The following is an 18,584-nucleotide window of genomic DNA, read 5'->3' as shown; positions in this document are numbered from 1 at the left end:
TTTAGTGAAAGCTAGGCATGGTGGTGTGTATCTGTAACCCTAGCACTCTAGGAGGCTGAGGCAGGAGGGTCTTAGGTTCAAGCCCAGCCTAGACAATTTAGCAACTTAGCAAGACCCTATCTCAAGTTCAAGCCCAGCCTAGACAATTTAGCAACTTGGCAAAAAAAGGGCTGGGTATGTAGCTCAGGGCAGAGGACCTGAGTTCAATCCCCAGTACAAAAACCAACAAAATAAAAAACTTGGGTGAAGTCGCTCTGGTTGTTGGGTGCAATGAGAAGAGCCTGAGCAGTGCAGAGCAGAACACCCTGTTCCCTCCCACCTGCTCTTCCCCACCTGAGTCAGAGGCGCAGCTACACTGAAACAGCCATTGCAGCTACACTAAGATGGCCTTTGCCCGTTAGGGGATTTTGAGGCACTGTTGCCTTGCTGATTTGTTTATGCCTTCTGTGTAACCTCTTGGCCATTCCTGTGGTGAACTTACCTCGCTGCTGAAGCTGCCCAGGCGCATGAACGCCACCTTGGTAGAGTTTATACAGTGTGTTCAGGCAGTGGAAGGGTGTTACATGTTGACTTTTTCAAAGTGTGTAGAATAGCCTTTGAGAGCATTGCAAATCTGCACACACACACACACTCACACTCACATGTGCACGCACACTCACACCCACACACAAAAGCAGACACCTGGGAAATCACGAAGTCGAGTCGACATCTGTCTGTGGCTGTTTCTTCCCTAAAATGGTGGGCTTGTCATTTTCTGCAGTCCAGCTGGGACACCAACAATGAATGACCCTGGTTAGAGGCCACTTTATTCTGCAGGTATGAGATTTTCCAGAAGGCAAGATGGAGCTCCTGTCCCTTTCCATGGGACCTTCCTGCCCTGTTGGTGAATCAATGGGCCTGGTTTTTTGTTGTTTGGAGGGTCTCTTTGGTACCAGGGATCGAACTCGGGTCCTTCTGCTTGCGAGGCAGGCAGTGGAACCACTGGGCTAAATCCCTGGCCCTTGGTGAAGCAATGGGAATTGGTTGCCATGGGGCAGAGACACGAAAAATTATACCCCTTTCCCTTTACCCTTTGAGAAATAAAGTTGACTGAAATAAAGTTGAACTCTGTTTAGTTCCTGCAGCATAGTAATGAATATTTCTCTCTTAGAACTGGTTCTACAACCTATAGTGATTATAGTTACTTTCCTTGAAAACCGCTCACTAAATACTATTTGTCTTGTTTTAAGCTTTGAGATTTAAGAATCTTTTTTTTTTTGGTACCAGGTATCGAACTTGGGATCTTGTCCTTGCAAGTTAGGCGGTGGAACCACTGAGCTAAATCCCCGGCCCTAAGAATCTTTTGAAAATGATTTTCCTTAGTAAAAATGGTAGCAGTAGTTACTGGGTTTTAAATTTTATTTTTAGTTTTTGAGACTGGGTCTTCCTGTGTGGTCCAAGCTGGCGTCAAACTTGTGGCAGTCCCCCTGCCTCAGCTTCCGAAATGCTGGGAGTACAGGTGTGCACCACCATGCTGAGCAGTTGATTTTTGTATTTGTATGTTCTCATTCCCTAAGAACAGATCTCTATAGAGTTTCATGGTATAAGTTTAGAACAACATCTTTTCCATTTTATTAGACAAGTTTTGGAAATCGGATATTGTCTTGTGAAATGCTAGTGACTTTCCCGAGCTGAGGCCATCCGTGAACTCTGTATGCATGCATTTTTATCTGCGACCCAGAATGCATTTGTTTCTGCACATTTTAAATGTCTGGTATAGATGCCAGGCAATGGGGAATGTAGAGATAAATGATATAAAATTTCTGCTATCAGAGCTTGGCCAGTATAATGGGGAGATGAGAACACGTAGAAATTTACAACTGAATATGAAAAATGCCCCTCCTGGAAAGATGTACATGATGCAGTTGTATGTCTGAGGAATTGGTAAACGTAAGTGGAGTTGAACTGTGGATACACTTATGAAAAGAGATAACGTAAGTAACATTGACTTGCTCTGAGTTCATAAATGAAACAGTTGAACAAAATAGAACTCACCCATTGTAACCCAGGGCCCCAGCAAGGCCATTGCTCTTCACCCATTATTATTCTTATCCGTTCTGTGTGTTTGGGTTATTAAGGCTGCATTTAGGTCAGAGGAGAATATGTTCCATCTGCCATGCTTTGGTAACTAAAGTAAAACACTGATGGAGATCATTGAAGATTGTTCTCTGCTTTGATTGCATGCCTGTGGCTCATAATCAGAGTGATGCAGAGTAATTGTCAGACTGACTTGCCAAGGGTACATTTTGTGTCGCTGCAACTATCAGCACTTTGAGTCTGCAGAGCTGCCTGAAGAGTGCTTGCCCAGCACCCATTGGGCGGCTAATGCATGGCTCTCCACTGAATGTCATGGCTAATTGTTGTTCTAGCATCTCTGCTTGCTAACCGCGCCCCCCCCCCCCCCCCCCGTCACCTGAAAAAGAAATATCTGCCTGTCTAGTGAAAAGCAAGTGCCTGTGTGTGTCTGGGTGTGCGTGTGTGTGTGTGTGTGTGTGCTAGAGTGCTTACACATCACGACTGGAATACAAAAACCCATGTGCACATTGCGACAAGCTCATCTCTTCCCTTTGGCCATGAAACCCTGGCAAACTGGGCTTTGTTACTTGCTGTTGTGTGACTTGGAAAGGTTACTTTTCTTGAGCCCTGTTCTCTTGTGTACAGTGGGGCTAATGGAACCTATTTTGCAGAGATTTTTTTTTTTGGATAGGATTACAGATAATAGATAAAAATGTGTCAGCAGAAATCAGATACTCAGTAAATAGTAGTATCTAATATTAAGAAAGGTACAATGTAATGGTTCAGTATCTTGGTGTGTCTGTCACCTTCCTGACACTATAACGAATACCTGAGATAGTTAACTTATAAAAAAAAAAGGTTTATTTTGGCTGATGGTTTCAGAGGTGCCATTCCATGATCATATGACACTATTGCTTTTGCCTGTGGTGAAGCAGCACCTCATGGTGGGAATGCATGACAGAGCAGAGCTGGTCACCTCATGGCAAAAGAGGAAGTGGAAGGGGCCTGGTTCCCACAATTCCCATGAAGCCCACACCCCCAGTGACCTAAGGACCTCCCACTAGGCCCCTCCTCTTAAAGATTTCACACCTCCCAGTCCTGCTCCCTGGGGACCAAGTCTCTTGACACACTGACCTTTAGGGAACATTTAAGAGCCAATCTATAACAAATGGCAGATCACATTTTCAAATTAGCAGTCAATAAGTGTATTTTAACCGTGGAAGATGTAGTATCAGCACAGTTTTCCCTCCCTCCCTCCCTCCCTCCCTTCCTTCCTTCCTTCCTTCCTTCCTTCCTTCCTTCTTACTACTGGAGATTGAACCCAGGGCCTTCACACTGAACTACATTCCCAGCCCTTTTCTATCTTTTTTTTCTTTGAAACAGGGTCTCACACCAGGTTGCTAAGCTACCCAGGCTGGGATTGAAATTGTGATCTTCTTGCCTGAGCCTCCCAAACTTTTTTTTAGATCTTGAAGGTCAGTAGTGTGATTTAATGTCTAGGGCCACTCAAGACTGTACCACATTCAGTTTATCGTACCCTGTATCATTAAGTAACTCTACCATAATGGGGCTGGAAACAGGGATATGTGTTTAACTTCATATTTAGGATTTCATACTTAAAACAGGCCTCCTTGTCTACTATGACTAGTTGTTAAAATTTTGTCCCTTTTATGTAGATTGGATGCCCACTGAATATTGTGATTTGTCATTTTATTCCCTGTGGTATATATGTTATTTTGTATTCTTTTAAGTTACACCCACTCAAACCAAAACAACTTTTTGCTGTTAAGACTTATTATATTTATGCAATCTGCCTTTCTGGGTCGTGAAGAAAATGTAGCAGAGAAAGAACCACATGCCATCACGGTGTGTAGTCACTTCTCATAAATATGAATATTTTGGTAGGTTCTGTAATTTCAACAAATAAATATTTATTGGTTTGTTTTTCCACAGCAAAAACTCTTGCAGTCCTTAAAAATTAGGATGTAGTTGGACTTGCTGATGTTAAGAAGATTTTTAAGAGCCAGGGATTTAGCTCAGTGGCACTGTGCCTGCCTTGAAAACACAACATCCTGAATTCAATCTCTAGTATCAGAAAAAAAAGGTTTTTAATATGTCAGGTAAGCAAATTATCAGGTAGCAAAGTATTATGAATACTCTCATGGTATGTTAAAGTAAATTATATATGAATGTATGAAATTATAAGTATGTGCATAATAAACTGTGTACATCCTTGGACATGGGAGAGAGCCTGGAGCCATATAAATGGAAATGTTTATAGTGATTCTTAGTGAGATTTTGCTGATTTCTGTTATTTGGGGTTTTCCTCCATCTATGTTATCTAATTGTAAGTCGTCTTATTTTGTTCTATTCATCTCAGCTAATGGGGATAACATGAGGCTATGATACAAATTCTCACATTGAGATGAATTATAAAATTATCCAAGTCTCTCTATTGTTACGGGTATGCAAATGTGTTGTGCCAAATGGTAATAAAGGCTTTTCTTTTTTGTTAAGTATCTTCTACATGCCAGGCGCTGCAGTAAGGACTTGAAATGATATATGAAGCAGGTATTATTACTGCCATTATGCAAATGAGGATGGAGCTCCGAGAGTTTCAGTCACTGGCATTGCACAGCTGAGACCCAGACTCGGTCTGACTCTGAACTCTGCTTTTGTGGTCTTTATCACTCTCCTGTAGACATCTTGTCTGTCATTAGGATGAAAAGGCTTGTGAGTGTGAGTGGGTTACAAAGTGTAGCTTGAAAAAGAAGACAACCTCGGAGAAGCTGCCAGTCCGTACCATCTTTCTCTGCTTCCTTGTTTTCCAGGAAGCTTTTCAGAGAGACCAGAATCTTCTCAGTAGCCAGAACCACATGGTGGAGCCGTCTTGATGTCCCAGGATAGTCGGACACCTGCACACGTGTGCCCTTCTCTCTGGGACTTTGAGGCAGCCTTGCAGATGCTGAGTCTCAGAATTTGCTTCCAGCTCGAGGGACATCTTAGGGAGGTGATTCTCCACATTGGTCCCCATGGCTACGCCACTTCCGTCCTCTTGAGAAAAAAGGCAGGAAAGCAGCAGACCTCCTCCAACTGGTAGAGTGAACCCCGGAGGCTCTGGGAGACTTGCCAGTGGAACTTGGGAGTGGAGCAGCTTTGCCTTACATCCCCCCTAGACTTCCAAAGGCATCTTGAAAACAGTCTCTGGAAATTTTGAAAAAATCGAATCTTGAACTGAATTCCTTTTGTGGTTTGGATGAAACAGTCTTTTGCTGCCTCGCCCTTATCTGCCTCTCAGCCTTCCTCTGTCTGACACACATCATTGTGGTTCTTTCCCACACTGGTTTGGGCTTTCCATGTCCCAGACTCTGCAGAGCTTCCTCCTGGGATCTGCGGCCCAGCTTCTCTCCCAAGCCCACATTCCCACAGGAGCCAAATTGGGGATCACTATGGGGAATGGAAATGGGGACATTCTATTGCGGGACAGAATGTGGTGCAGTGTGTGGGGTCCCCCGGTTGTTTATTGACATTCTCAGTCAGCCCTGCAGTGGGCATGCAGGCAAGACAAGACGTTCGAAAAGACCCACCTGAAAAATTATTTCCCAAGCACCGCAGTATGTGCTTTTTTTCATAAGGATCGTACAACTCATCATAAACAAATCGTGCATGTGATTATTTTCTGCATATTGATTAAAGTTCTGTTTTTCAACTTCTGTAGCCAGCCAATATGTCTAGATACTGGAATTCCTTATAATCTGTAGGCCTGAGTACCTGCCCTGATTTAGCAAGCGGACTTCATTTTTTTTCTTAAATCTTTTTTTCTCTTCCAGTTTTCCAAAGAAATTAGACCAACGTCTTATTGGTGGAAAGAAAGCAACCTGCTGTATGCATAGGGTGAGTGATCCTTTCAATCTGTCATATCCTTTTACCCACATCCCAGTTTGATCCAGTGCTCTGAGGCAGCAAGGAAATGTGTTGGGTAACATTCACGCTCTTAAGTTTTCTGCTGCTCCGTCCAAGGTTCTTCAACTCTCTGTGGTTCTCTATGGACAGTGGCTTTCCTCCTAGGTTTTCCTGCCACTTCTTTTTGGTTTTCCCATGTTTTGCATCTTGTGAGTGGTCATTATGGCTACTGTCACCTTGTTCAGTTTGCAGAAAGGACAGGAGAAGAGGTTTCTTTCCTTCAGTGACTGGTGCACACGGATACAGCCACAGGCAAGGGGAAGCCACCGATTTGGTTCATGTGGCTGTGCTCTCCCGTGGATGCCATAACAAACAACAATACTGTGTGAGCCAAGGGGGGGATCTCAGAGTTGGTCTGCCAAGGGCTCCATGTACAGACCAGGCAGCCAAGGCCCAGAGCTGTGCATGTCACTTATTTGTGGTGCCACAGGTGGTAGCAGAGCCATTATCAGGAAGGCATTTGACTTCCAGCTGCACGATGATTTTTTAATCCATAGCTTCTTTCAGAGGACTTACATTTATATAGTTAGTTTGACTTAATGCAGCACCAATAAGTTAATAACAATACTTCATCCCCTCCAAGGCAAACGTCAGGAGAGGAGCTGATTAGCTCTTTGACCTCCTAATATCAAACCTGGCTGTGACCAGGAGGGATTGGCAGAGTGGGTCCACCCAGAACAGCTCTGTTAAGGACATCCTCCAAGAAGGCTCATCTTCCTGTGTGGCTTTTTCAGACGTCTGCATTTGCAGTATGGTGTTTTTCTGTGCTGAGACTTGGTGGCACATCTGTTTCACAGTTAAAGGCCTCCATGCACCTGCAGGGCTGTGCTAGCCAGCTGCAAAGCTGACCACCCCCACTGGGAGGGGGTGCTCACACCTGCATAGGAATGGGTGCCAGGGCTCGTGTAATGCAGAACTAATTTGCCCTGCAGACTTTGTGACTTTCAGATGAACATTTCTTCCTTAAGAAATGTTGCTTTCTACAGGAGAGCACGGTCATGCAGTGATGTTGAGGCAAGTGTGAGGACTAAGCTCTCCAGTGGAACTGGGAAAGGGGGACTTGCCTGCGGCACTTTGAAGGAAGCCTGTGCTGACTCAGTCTGTGAGTCCTGTTCATTTCTGTTAGTGAGGTAGGAAAATGTATTGCGAAGCATTTTGTTTCACCTAAGGGTTACTCTAAATGCACTGTTAAGAGCCAGTGTGCATGGTTTTATCACATTTGTCACTTTGTTGGTTCTTTTGCTTTGCAGCGGCAGCACATCGGGGCAGGGAGTACATAGTGGATCAAACTGCTCCTCTTATGGTGGTTGGGAATCAAGAGAGACAGGGAGGGGCTCCTAATCCCCTTCAGGAGCACACCCGCATTGACCTGCCTTCCCATCAGACCCCTTCTCCTAAAGGTTCTACAATAGGACTCGGTAGGGACCAAGTCTTTAGCACATGGGCCTTTAAGATCTAATCTTAGTAAAGTGTGAACTTGAGGGCTTCCATTTCCCCATCTTCTCCAAGAAAAGGCCAAAACGTGTGTCCCTAGACTAAGTATACCGCAGTACAACATAAGACATTGGGATTTTCTGCTCTCTGGGGAAATCCAAACATCTCTAGACTGAAGAGATTGAGAAGACTAAACAGAAGAGACAATAAAGGGCCTTAGGACAGAGGAGAAGTGCAAAGCTCCACAGATATATTGCACTAGTCTTTTGGCAAAGAATAAACTGGTGAAGAGGGGTCAAATCAAGAAATTGGTGAAGAGAGGACCCCCTGAGCTCACGCAGATGACTTGGGATGATTTTGGTTTCTTTCTAGGGTCTGAAGCAGTTGGGCTCTGACACTCAGAAGGCATCAAATTATTATCCAAAATATCACAAGCCATTTGCTTTTTACCAAAAGCCTCATACTGAAGCCATGAGTTTTTCCCTGAAAAGCAGCTCAGAGGCTGGTCCCCCAGGCATGGGCACCTTGTAAAGCGTGAGTCACCGTGTTCCATTTCATAAAGTGCAAGGGGCTGGGCCCTGGGAACAATGCTGCTCCTGTTTCTAAGCTCAAACAGCACTCCCCATCGATGGTCTCCTTTAAGGGAATTCTAGCAAAATGCTCTTGCCAGCACTGTGATTTTATTTACTAGAGGCCAAGTGGCAATGGCATGTATTGGTTCCATAGCAACATGCCTGTGCAGCCAAAAAATATATAATGCCTGTGGCAGCCTGAGTATCCCAGGCAGAATGAGCACAGCCCTGATATGTCTTTGGCTTTCCAGCTCATCCTCCTCTCCTTTCCCCTCCTGGGGCCTGCGATAGTGCGGGGAGTGTGGCTGTGCTAGCTCTCCCTGCTGTTAACACTTCCTCTGTCCCCTTCCAGCTTGAAACTTGGTGGAGGAGAAGGCAGGGCCTGTGATTCTGTCCTGCAGCCTCTGATGCACCAGCAGTGCTGAGTACCTCCCACCTCAGCCATCAAGAGTAGGTGGAAAAGCTGTGCTTTTCCTTGTCCCTGTCAGGTGTACTAGGGCTTCACAAGGAAATATAGTGCCCATTTCTTTCCTTCTGGGAGTTCCTACCACAGTGACAGTTGCTAACTGCAGTTTCTCCGCTGATGTGTTTCTGCCACCTGTCACGGCCTTCATGAGACCATTGCATGCACACTCATTTCAGCCAATGCTGTTTTCCTCTGAACTTTGGAAACATTTAAAAAAAAATTTGCCACCCCCTTGACACAGGTCCTGTATCTCCTCTTTTGAAATGGATAGCTCTGGGGGCCTGAGCAGCCTTTCTAGGCAGAGAGGTGGAGGGAAAACACTTGAACAGTGGGGATTATGTATCTCCTTTTTTATCTTTTATTTTAAATTTCTCTTATGCCTGTGAAGAGTAACCACGCCATAATACTTGTTCAGGATAATGTCATATTTTCATTCTCCCAAGGAAGTTGTGATACTAGTATGTAAATATATTGGATATTTTAAAAATTTTTTCAAAGCAAATATAAATCCAAGAAAGTCTTTTTTTTTTCTAGCAAGGTGTCTTAGTTACTTTTCTCATTGGTGGAACAAAATACCCATCATCCGCAAGTTAAAGGAGGAAAGGTTTATTTCAGCTTACAGTTTTTAGAGGTTTGGGTCCATAGTTGGCTGGCTCTAAGGCAGAGCATCATGGAAGAAGGGCATGGCAGAGGAGAAACAGTCCATGGCAGGGTAGGCAGGAAGCAGCGAGCCTGCCTTCTTTTCTGTCCCTTTTATCTCATTCAGGCTATAAGCCTATGGGTTTGTGCCATCCACACCCACGGTGTGCCTTCTGTTATCCACACCCAGAATTATGCTAAACCAATTTAGCTATCACATACTCTTAATCCCAGTATCGCCCACCCTAGATCCAGCCCCATCCAAAAAGCCTCATCTATGAGCACATGAGGCTTTGGGGGGACCTCTAGATACAAGCCATATCACAGGGGTTTTTTAAATGTAGATGTAAAGTCACAAGGTAAGACTATCTAAAGAGTTCACACTTCTTCATCCTCCTTTGTGGTTATTTACCATAAACTGTGTGCTCGCACTTTAGGCTGACCCTGAGCTCATCCTTTTCCCTCCCCCACATCCCAACAGTCATTGTCATTTTATCTCCCTTAGGGGCCAGACTTCTCAGTTTTACAGTGTCTTTGGAACTATTTAGTTAGAAACTTGAGGCGTTTTCATTAAGGTGATGGATTTGATAGATTAGGACAGTGATTCCTAATTTAGTTTTGAGGTCTGTTGGGGGAGAAAAGATTTTTCTCCTATGAAAACCTTTATCTTTAAAAAGTTCCCTTCCCATGTTCTGAGCCACTGAGGAATAAGACAATGTGCATAAGACGAGTGGAAGCCAAAAGGCACCTATGTGATTGTTAGCAGTTAAGTAAACAGTTGTAGTTAGGTTGACAGAAGGGCCACATCATCTACCTAGTTCCCAATTCCCCACTTCAGTCCTGCTCACTAGGAAAATTCTGAGTCTTCAGAGAAAGAAGGAAGGAGAAAGAAGCTGAAATCTTGGTTGATTGTCTCTACCCAGCACAGTGAACACCGTCCAGGGGCAGGCATGGGCCAGATTGGCTTTAGCTCTAGCCAGGTTACTCCCTGCATGCCTTTGGGAAGAAAGGAGCAGAACAAGAAGCCAGGAGGGCTCTGGAAAACGCTCCCATAGGGGCAGGGCTGGGGTGGGTCTGCTGTCCTGCCTGTCCTTGTGTCTACCCTAACCCACAGTCAGGAGAGAGCCCCCGCTCACTCTCACCACCTCGCCCACTGTGCTGTCCACGTAGCTCTTGGGTTCAAGTGTTTGTTTTCTGGCTTAATGTTTGTCTCCTCTATTAGAATGCTAGCTCAGCACAAGCAGGACCTTCCTTATCCCGGTGTTTAAACCTCATCTCGAATCCCAGTGTTCAAACCCGTGCCAGACAGGCAGGAGGCATTTGATGCACATTTGTTGAATGGCTAAGTGGGTGCCTGCTGTTTGATGCCTCTGCTCACTCTCGTAGGTCTCCGACAGACAGCCTTTGGGTGCCTGGCCAGCACCTGTTCAGGTCGTAAGACTCCGCTCAGCCCTCACAGTCTCCAGAGAGCCTTTGCCAGCTTCCCTTCTTTCACATGCAAGCAGCAGCCACCTCGTGTGCCACTGGCTAATGGCCAGTAGTGCTCATGCCTGTGAGTGTGCACCTGTAGGTGTCTGTGTTTGCACCTTCATATCTATGTGCTTGTGTGCATACATGCATGTATACGATTGCATGTTCTCTCTCCTTCTCTGTAACATTTCAACTCACTCATTTTTTTTTCACATATCTATCACCCTTACTAGACTGTAAACTCCTTGGGAACTAGAAAACCTGTTTCTCTAATAGCTGCCATGTAGTAGATGCTCAATAAATAATATTTGAATTCTAATACTTAGAACCTGCCAGGCACTACGGTATCTTAGTACTTAAAATAACTATCTAAATATCTTACATATGTTAATTTCCATAATCCTCAAAACTGTGTAAACTACATTTTGAAGTTTTACTTTATAGGCCAGGCATCAGTGGGTACAAAGAGATTGTATGGTCCATGGACTCCCTGCTGGTCTAAATCCATAGCTTTTCTTCTCTTCTGCCTCTCACAGACTACATGAATGAACAAATGGGTCAATGAGAATCCTAGAAGTTCAGACCTAAATCATTAAATAAAAGACATTGAGATCAACACAAATAAGAAAGAAATGATCCCCAAGCAAGCCCATGATTGACCTTGGTTGACACAGAGTCCCGAGGTCATGGGTGAAACATTGTATCCATTGCACTTAATTGCTTGTGGCCCATGCCTGCATAGTGGTTTTGGTTTATGAAAATAAGTAATTGTCATTCTATGTTGGTGATATAGGAAAAATGCAACTTCTGACTTATTAGATGTCAAATATGCTGAGTTCGTGGTGGTCACAACATTGAGGAATGAAGTCCCAAATCAAAGGCAGAAGTTAAAATTTTTGTTGGGAACAAGAGCAAGAAGAATTGCTCCTACATTTCCAAGAGGGGTCTTGAGTAGGTGGCTGCTGAGGGCCTTTGTCTACAGCAAAATCACAACATGGGCACAATGTGGGTTAAACTACAATCAACCTATAGGATTACAAGTACAGCCACTTAGCTAGTGTTGATCCAATAGAGAAAGGAGTCACATAGCAAGGATATATTGAAAGAACAGAGGCATTTGGGGGGAGGGAGGGGAGTAGGGGTCTGGGTATTCTGTTTACCCACCTATGTGCCTGATGCTTATCTAGGCCCACCTGGCCAGGAGGTGCTAATTACAGTGTAATCTCAAGTTGCTGTTTATCTCACAGGCCTGGCTGTTGCAGCACCATTCTGAGGCCTGGCTTTCCTCCGATGCGCCTCCAGCCATCATTCTGATGCCTCTCTTTCTGCTGACTTCCTTGAGGGCCCAGTCCCTCTCTGACTGTATATTAATCTCTAACTTAGCTGTCTATAATATTGAGACTGATTTCCTGGGGAGAACGTATCATATCACCAACTATGAGTTCAACAGCTGCTGTGTGCAAGGCTGACTCCTAAATTTGGGGAGAAATTGGGGAAAGGGAGGAAGTGAATTGGAAGGTTAAGAAGTTCTGAAAGGCAAAGGCAAGATTACTGTCCTTAAGGGGCTCTAGCAAAGTTGAGGCTGTGTATGATTGCTGGTTAGGAAACCAAAAGAAATAAAGCATGGCAAATATGAGCGCTCTTACAAGGCATTATTATATACAGATTCATTGCCAAACACCAATAATAGAGAAAATGAAACCTTATATTAGTCGAGAATGGATAAATTTTTGTGGAGGAAAGGATCAATCATAAACTCTCAGTGGCTTAACAAAATAAGTTTATTTCTCACACGTACGGTGTCACATGTTGTGAAGATGGTGCTTCTCCGGACTGTTGTCCTCCATGTATAACTTCATGATGCAGTGTGCTTTGAATTTTTCCTTTTCTGTTTTATTCCCCCCCTCAGTGGTGAGGATTGAACGCAGGGCCTTCACGCGGAGCTACACCCCGGCCCTTTTTTATTTTTTATTTTCAGACAGGGTCCAACTAACTCACTAAGTTTCCCAGACTGGGCACAAACTTGTGATTAATTCTCTACCCTCGGCCTCCCAGAGTGCTGGGATAGCAGGCCTGTGCCACGTGCAGCTGCTTTGATCTTTTTATTCAGCCCTCTAGAGGCTCCTTCGAGGTCATGAGGAAAGAGGAGAAAACTGGAGAATTGTACCAGCAATTAAATGCTTCACAGCTCCAGCCTGGAAGGGACACTTGCCACCTGCTGTGCTGCATGTAGATTTGTATACAGCTCGCTTCGTCCCAGCCCTGTCACCCAGCACACAGCAGGTGCTCACTGACTGTGTGTTGGGTGCAAGGAGGAATGAACTGCCACTCGCTTCTCTGAGTGTCATAGCAGTAAGGCCCGTGGCAGGCCCTGAAGCCTGCCTGGACTTCGAATAATGTGGTCTGGCTCAAAGATATTGACTAAAATTAAAAGAGCATTAATAAAAGTAACAACACAGTGGTTCACATTAATTAGCCATGGTGAGTGGAAAAATCATAAGGACATGGCCAAATTAAATCCCATTTAGTTGGCTACAGACTCTCATCAAAGCCCTGGCCTTCCAGGCTCCAGCCCTGTCTGACTGAACTGTCGCAAACTCCACTTCACAGCCCTCATGCTATTTGGTGGCAGCCTGTCTTCTAGACTTGTGCTTCCTGGATGAAGTCGAGATCGTTATCCTTGTTTTAAAATGAAGAAACTTAATCAAGACAAGTTAACTGGTCCAGGAAGCTCTGATTCTGTACCTCACTGGGCCGGCTCCCTCCTGTATCAAAGAGTTGCCTATGTGCACCCCACAGCCATCAGCTCTGGATCAATGGGAGAACATTCTAGAAGAAACCCCACCTATGCTGAGAAAAGCAGAGCCCCTGAATGTGATACGTTGGAAGCTCCACGTGTGATCCAACCTGGAGAAGGGAGAGTTCATAGAGACAAGGAGGACACTGCACTGGACAAGGGAGGTGACCTCATGGGTCAGTCCAATGAAGGAGGCCCTCTCTACCACATCTCCCTGTGTCCTGTTAGTCAAGAGAAACCTGAACACAGTGGGAACCCATGAACACAGCAACTGACAGATTCTAGGAATATTGAAATGCTACCCATTTTGTCCTCCCATTTCCAGCCCTACAGGAAATCCCTGGAACCTTCAAAGTGGTTAAATGTCCTTTGTATGGTAATGATTGGCTTTAGTCTGGCTACTGATAGGTAGCTTCAGGCTGTGTGCAAACAAAGGCCGGATTAAGGGTCAAGACTTTCAGCCCTCCCTGACCTCCGGGGAAGGGAGGGCTGAAGATTAAATTGACCAACAGTGGGCAGTGATTCTATCAATCAGGCCTATGGAATGAAGCCTCCCTGAAAACCCTAGAGTCCAAGCTCCAGATCGGCTTCCAGGCTGGTTACTGGGGGTGGCGCGCCCCTGGAGGGCCTGAAACCTCTGCTTGCCTTCACTCACTCCTTACCAGGTGCATTTTTCATCTGTGTCCTTTGTAATATCCTGTATAAAAAGCTGATAAACGTAGGCAAGTGTGCCTTGCATTCTGTAAGTCACACTAGTAATGAATAGAACCTGAGAAGATTATGGGAACCTCACTTTGTACCCAGTCGGCCAGAAACAGGTGAGACCAGCCAGGGCCTCCAATTGGAGTCTGAAGTGCGGAAGGGGGAAGTTCCGGGGACCAAGCCCTCAGCCCATGGGACCTGATACTATCTCCCTGTGACAGTGTCAATTCAGTCCCCAGAGGAGGACGTCCTGCTGGTGTCCCTGTGGTGTTGATTGCTCGCTTGGTGGGTGGGGACAATTCTCTATACCTTTGCTCCCTGCTCCCTGAAGATTTCTCTGTTGATTGAGAAGATAGGAGGAACTCAGACGTGGTGCTTGTTGGTTTCTGGTCTGGGGAGGGAGAGGTGAGGAGGACGGGGTGACTGCTTTATTGCTGTTTAAAATGGACAGGACAGTGCCGCCGTGGGGAGGATCCTGAACTGGCAATTGGCAGGTTGGTGATGTGACCAACTGTGTTCTGGTGAGATTAGCTTTACACATGCTCATGACCCGGGGGCAGTGGTGAAAGCAGACTCGCCCCTGGAGGAGGCTACTAAAAATACAAGGCACTAAGGTGTTGAAAATTACCCTGGGAACAGTTTGAAGAGACAGATGAGGAGACCCTGCAAGGATCAGCAGAATTAGGGTAGCTGTTTAGATCCAAGAAACAAGGAAGATAACTGAAATGTTGAATACATGTGGCTATTGACGTTGTCCTATGTTGCAGTTTCTGTGTTTGATTATTGTAACAGTTTTGTTCTGAGTTGAGGTTTCTCCAGCAGAATCTAGGGCTGCCCTGGGACTGGGGAAAGCCCCCTTTGAGTAACAGTGTTACCCTAACCCCAGCCTTTACACTTAACCTTTCTAACCCTCCTCCTCATGGTTTAGGATCAAATCTTACATCAGCAGCAAAACCAGCAGGCTGAAATTTCATTCCATCCCGGCCCTCTAGTGGAGATAAGATGCTTTAGAGCTAGCCGAGAAAGTTAAAGGAAGTGAGGCTACAGATAAGAGGACTAGCAGTCCAGGCAGCTTGCTGGCTATCAGCTGCAGCCTCCCTGCAACCCTGGGAAAGGAATGGCCATGTACTGCTGCTTGGTAAAATTCTTGCAAGCTGACCGTTTTGTGTTTTTTTTTTAAGCTCCCCAAGGGCCACTGCACATTACAGGCTTTTTGATTTGACAAGGAGCCAGTTTTGATTTGTAAGAAAAGAGAAGGAGTGTTGTTGAATTGGAGAGAGGGGACTGTACTGTATTGCATTCCTATTTTCCCTTCTGGGACTGGCTGGTTGTGTCACTTTTTATAGTCTGTAGCGGCAGAAGATATGAGAGGAGCTGAAGTTGTATGTAGCCCACATACAAGTATGTAGCTCAAAGGAATCAAAGTGCCTGGGCTCCCCGTGACCCAGCAGTGCAACAACCCCACACCTCTCTGCTCTGCACATAGTGTGGGCTGGAGAGATGCTACGGAGAAGAGAATGCCGAACATGTTTCCTTCTTCTGTGCTCTCCCTGTGGGTCTGTGGAGCAGACACCTCCGGGCAGCGATGCAGCAAGCCTGACAGTGTGATGGGGACTTTGAAGTCAGTGTCTTCTGCCCTGCAGTGCCCTTGGCTGCCCTCATTGGCACCTGAGTAGCTGCTCGTTGTGATGGCTTTGACCCTTCTTCAAACCCAGCTGGTGAGCGCCCTTCTTGATGTGGAAGATGCACCGTGACTTTCTTGATCATTTCAGTCCCTCGCAGGCATCCGTAAAGTCACCACAGTCTGTTAGATTGATTTGAGGGTATAATTCCTTTGAAATAGCAAGGTGATCTGAGGCTTCTATCCTTTCTGGAGGAGGTACAGTATATATTTAAACAGACAGACTAAGCTATTTATAGATCATTATGTATTGTGTTGCAGGGAAGAGGCTGAAGTCAACTTCAGTGTTCTGCTCCCCCTTTTCTATAGCTCCAAGTGTAGTTTCTCACTAGTACTAGAAACTTAAACGTTGGAGTCCCCAGTGATGTCAATATTCTTTTGATGTACTTTGCATAGAAACTAACGTGGGAACAGGCTTCAGGGTACGCTAAATAAAGAATCTTAGAGCTTTTGATCACTTTCCATTAGTGTGAACAGTAATCTCTGACTTGTCAGGTTTTGTTTCAAAGGATGTCCACTGTTTCACGGAGATAAACATGTTTCTGGATGTTTAGTATTTCTTCTCAGGAGCTGAAAAGTTCCTATGTCAGATGAGTTCTGTTGGAGTAGAGGAGATTCTGCAGGGGCCCCCTAAGCTCTGCCCTAGTCTTTATACCTTTTTTCCAGTACTGAGGATCAAACCCAGGAGCAATCTACCACCAAGCTATATCACCAGCCCTTTCTGTGTGTTTTTTAATTTTGAGATGAGGTCTGTCTCCCTAAGTTGTCCAGATGGAACTCGAACTTGTCATCTGCCTGCCTCAGCCTCTCTCAGTGCTGGGATTACAGTCTTGTGCCGCCACACCCAGCTTCCTAAACTCTTGAGATATGTCTGAACTAAAAGAACAGACCAAAACAGAAATTTTACTTACAAAGCTTGCATTTTCAGTGGTGAGTCCCGGGGGCCTCAACCACATCTGGTTGCGTAAGATTTGGTCTCAAGAAACCTGCATACAGGAAGGACACGTGGTGATCACAGCCACTCAGAAATTCCTAGAAAGTGCTGCTTGTTCGTGTCGTGTCTGGTTACATGGAGAGGGTGGCCGACAGGGTCCAAACCATTCTCCTTGTCTTGCTTTTCACTCTGCTGTTGCTGTTCTCACTTTGGCTCTTCCTTGACTTGCAGGAGAGAAGGAATGACTGTTCACTGCTATTGGTGACTGAAAATCTGTGGGCGGAGCTCCTTGAGAAAGCAGATCTCAGGGCTTGCTGCGCACTTTGCTCAGCCCATTCTATTTCTTTTTGCTTTTTGACATATTGGAAGAAAAAAAAGACTTGCATTCTAAAATTGTCTGTATCTTAAGAGAGTGTCTTTTCAGTGTTTAGAATTTGGAAGTGCCAGGTTTGTTTGGTTTTTTTTTCACTTACTGTTTGAAGATGGGTGTGCGTACATTGTCTTTGGAGGACAGACTCCTAAATGGCAGAGACCAATAAGAAAGCTAACGCCATTGCATTTGTTCAGAAATGCACCACTTTCCTTCAGTTTGAGGAGTGATCTGAGATGTATCTGTTTGCATGTTTAGCCACTTCTTGGTTCTGTTATCACAATAGATTGCATAGCTCAAAAATCCAAGAGCGGATTGTGTCTTCGTTGGAGTTGCTTACAGACCCTGGAACTAAGGGTGCTTTGGGAGGAAGGAGTGCTGTGCACGAAAGCAGTGTAGTGATGCCTTTTGCATCAGCTGTGGTGGCAGGACTTCTGAGGATCTGGCTTTGAGGATACTTTGGTCACCCTGAGGAAGACCCTCTTGTGTGTTTTGGTGCCAGCTGACACTGGACTGCCTTGGGGAGGCCTGTCTGGTAATTAAACCCATGAGTGTGTACACTGATTAGGGGATCCAGTAAAGAGAAGGCTGGGGAGGTGGGAGGGAGAGGGCTGAGCTGCATCAGTATCAGCCTGGGTGCAGAAGAAGCCCGGGTACCTGGGCAGTCACCTGGTTGCCAGGCAACCACTAACTATGTTGGCCTGGGACTGAGAATTGGTTACTTCCTGCTGATTCTCTTTGGAACTGGATACTGTTTTCCTTCCTCAATCCTCCCCAACCTGGCATCTGCTTTTCCTGCTTCCAAAAGGAAATACTCTTTTTATTTGTAGCAGATAATATTATCAATTTGAACTTTTGAGAAACATGCATATGCAGTTCAGAGAGGGTTTCAGAAGTTTCAGGCTTCTGTTGTTGGTAGATCGTTTCTGAGGGAGGAAGGATAGTAGAAGGTTGTAGACATCTGAATAATAGAAATCAGATGCCCTGAAGGAAATGTTGCATATGCCACGTCTCAAATTCATTTCCTGCTGTGTTAAAACATAAAGAGGTTTAGATGTAATTCCATGCCTTTCAGGTTGTTAGCTCTCTGTCCATATGTGAGCCAAGTGGCAAATTGAAGCTTTCTTTTCATTGACGAACAGCCACTTTTTTTTTGTTTGAATCACAGATGTCGGGATTATGTCATTCATAAGTGAGCACCCTCTAGTGGCCATGTAGTGCCCTTGGTTCTAGAAGGATTTTTCCTGACTTCCACTTCCTGTCCCTGACTTAATTAAGCACTTACTGAACAGCAGTTGAGTGTGTCCCATCAAGTCTGTATTTCCTTACTACCGTGTAGGAAAGAATCAAAAACATTGTTAACAGGACCAAGAAAATGGTTCTGTGACTACATCAGGTGAGAATGAATCTTCCATCTTAGGCACATCTCAATAAGTCTGCTAATGTAACAAAACTTTTTATAACTAAATATTTACACAGCCAACTGATTGATTAAAGTGGG

At 45.1% G+C, this 18,584-nt stretch overlaps 1 protein-coding gene across 38 annotated transcripts in view; it reads left to right on the top strand.

The window, feature by feature from the left end:
* Atxn1 (ataxin 1) overlaps positions 1 to 18,584 on the top strand; it is a 398,693-nt gene that overhangs the window by 203,883 nt on the left and 176,226 nt on the right. For 29 of the 38 annotated variants that reach the window (XM_004847648.4, XM_087181186.1, XM_087181187.1 and 26 more), the window contains one exon: positions 5,886 to 5,949. The exons of 2 other annotated variants lie outside the window; for them this stretch is intronic. The gene's annotated coding sequence lies outside the window, so the exon portion shown is untranslated. Of the gene's footprint in view, positions 1 to 3,392; positions 3,531 to 4,008; positions 4,795 to 4,886; positions 5,066 to 5,885; positions 5,950 to 10,515; positions 10,682 to 18,584 lie in introns of those variants that run through there. 7 more of the 38 variants (XM_087181208.1, XM_087181211.1, XM_087181210.1 and 4 more) reach the window with 6 other exon arrangements.

This window comes from Heterocephalus glaber, unplaced genomic scaffold, assembly GCF_053883595.1.
Source record: "Heterocephalus glaber isolate CG9 unplaced genomic scaffold, H.glaber_assembly_v1.0 deba00001472, whole genome shotgun sequence".
NCBI lineage: Eukaryota > Metazoa > Chordata > Mammalia > Rodentia > Bathyergidae > Heterocephalus > Heterocephalus glaber.
Note: the sequence above shows the minus strand (reverse complement) of the source record. Positions and strands in the feature narration are given on the sequence as shown.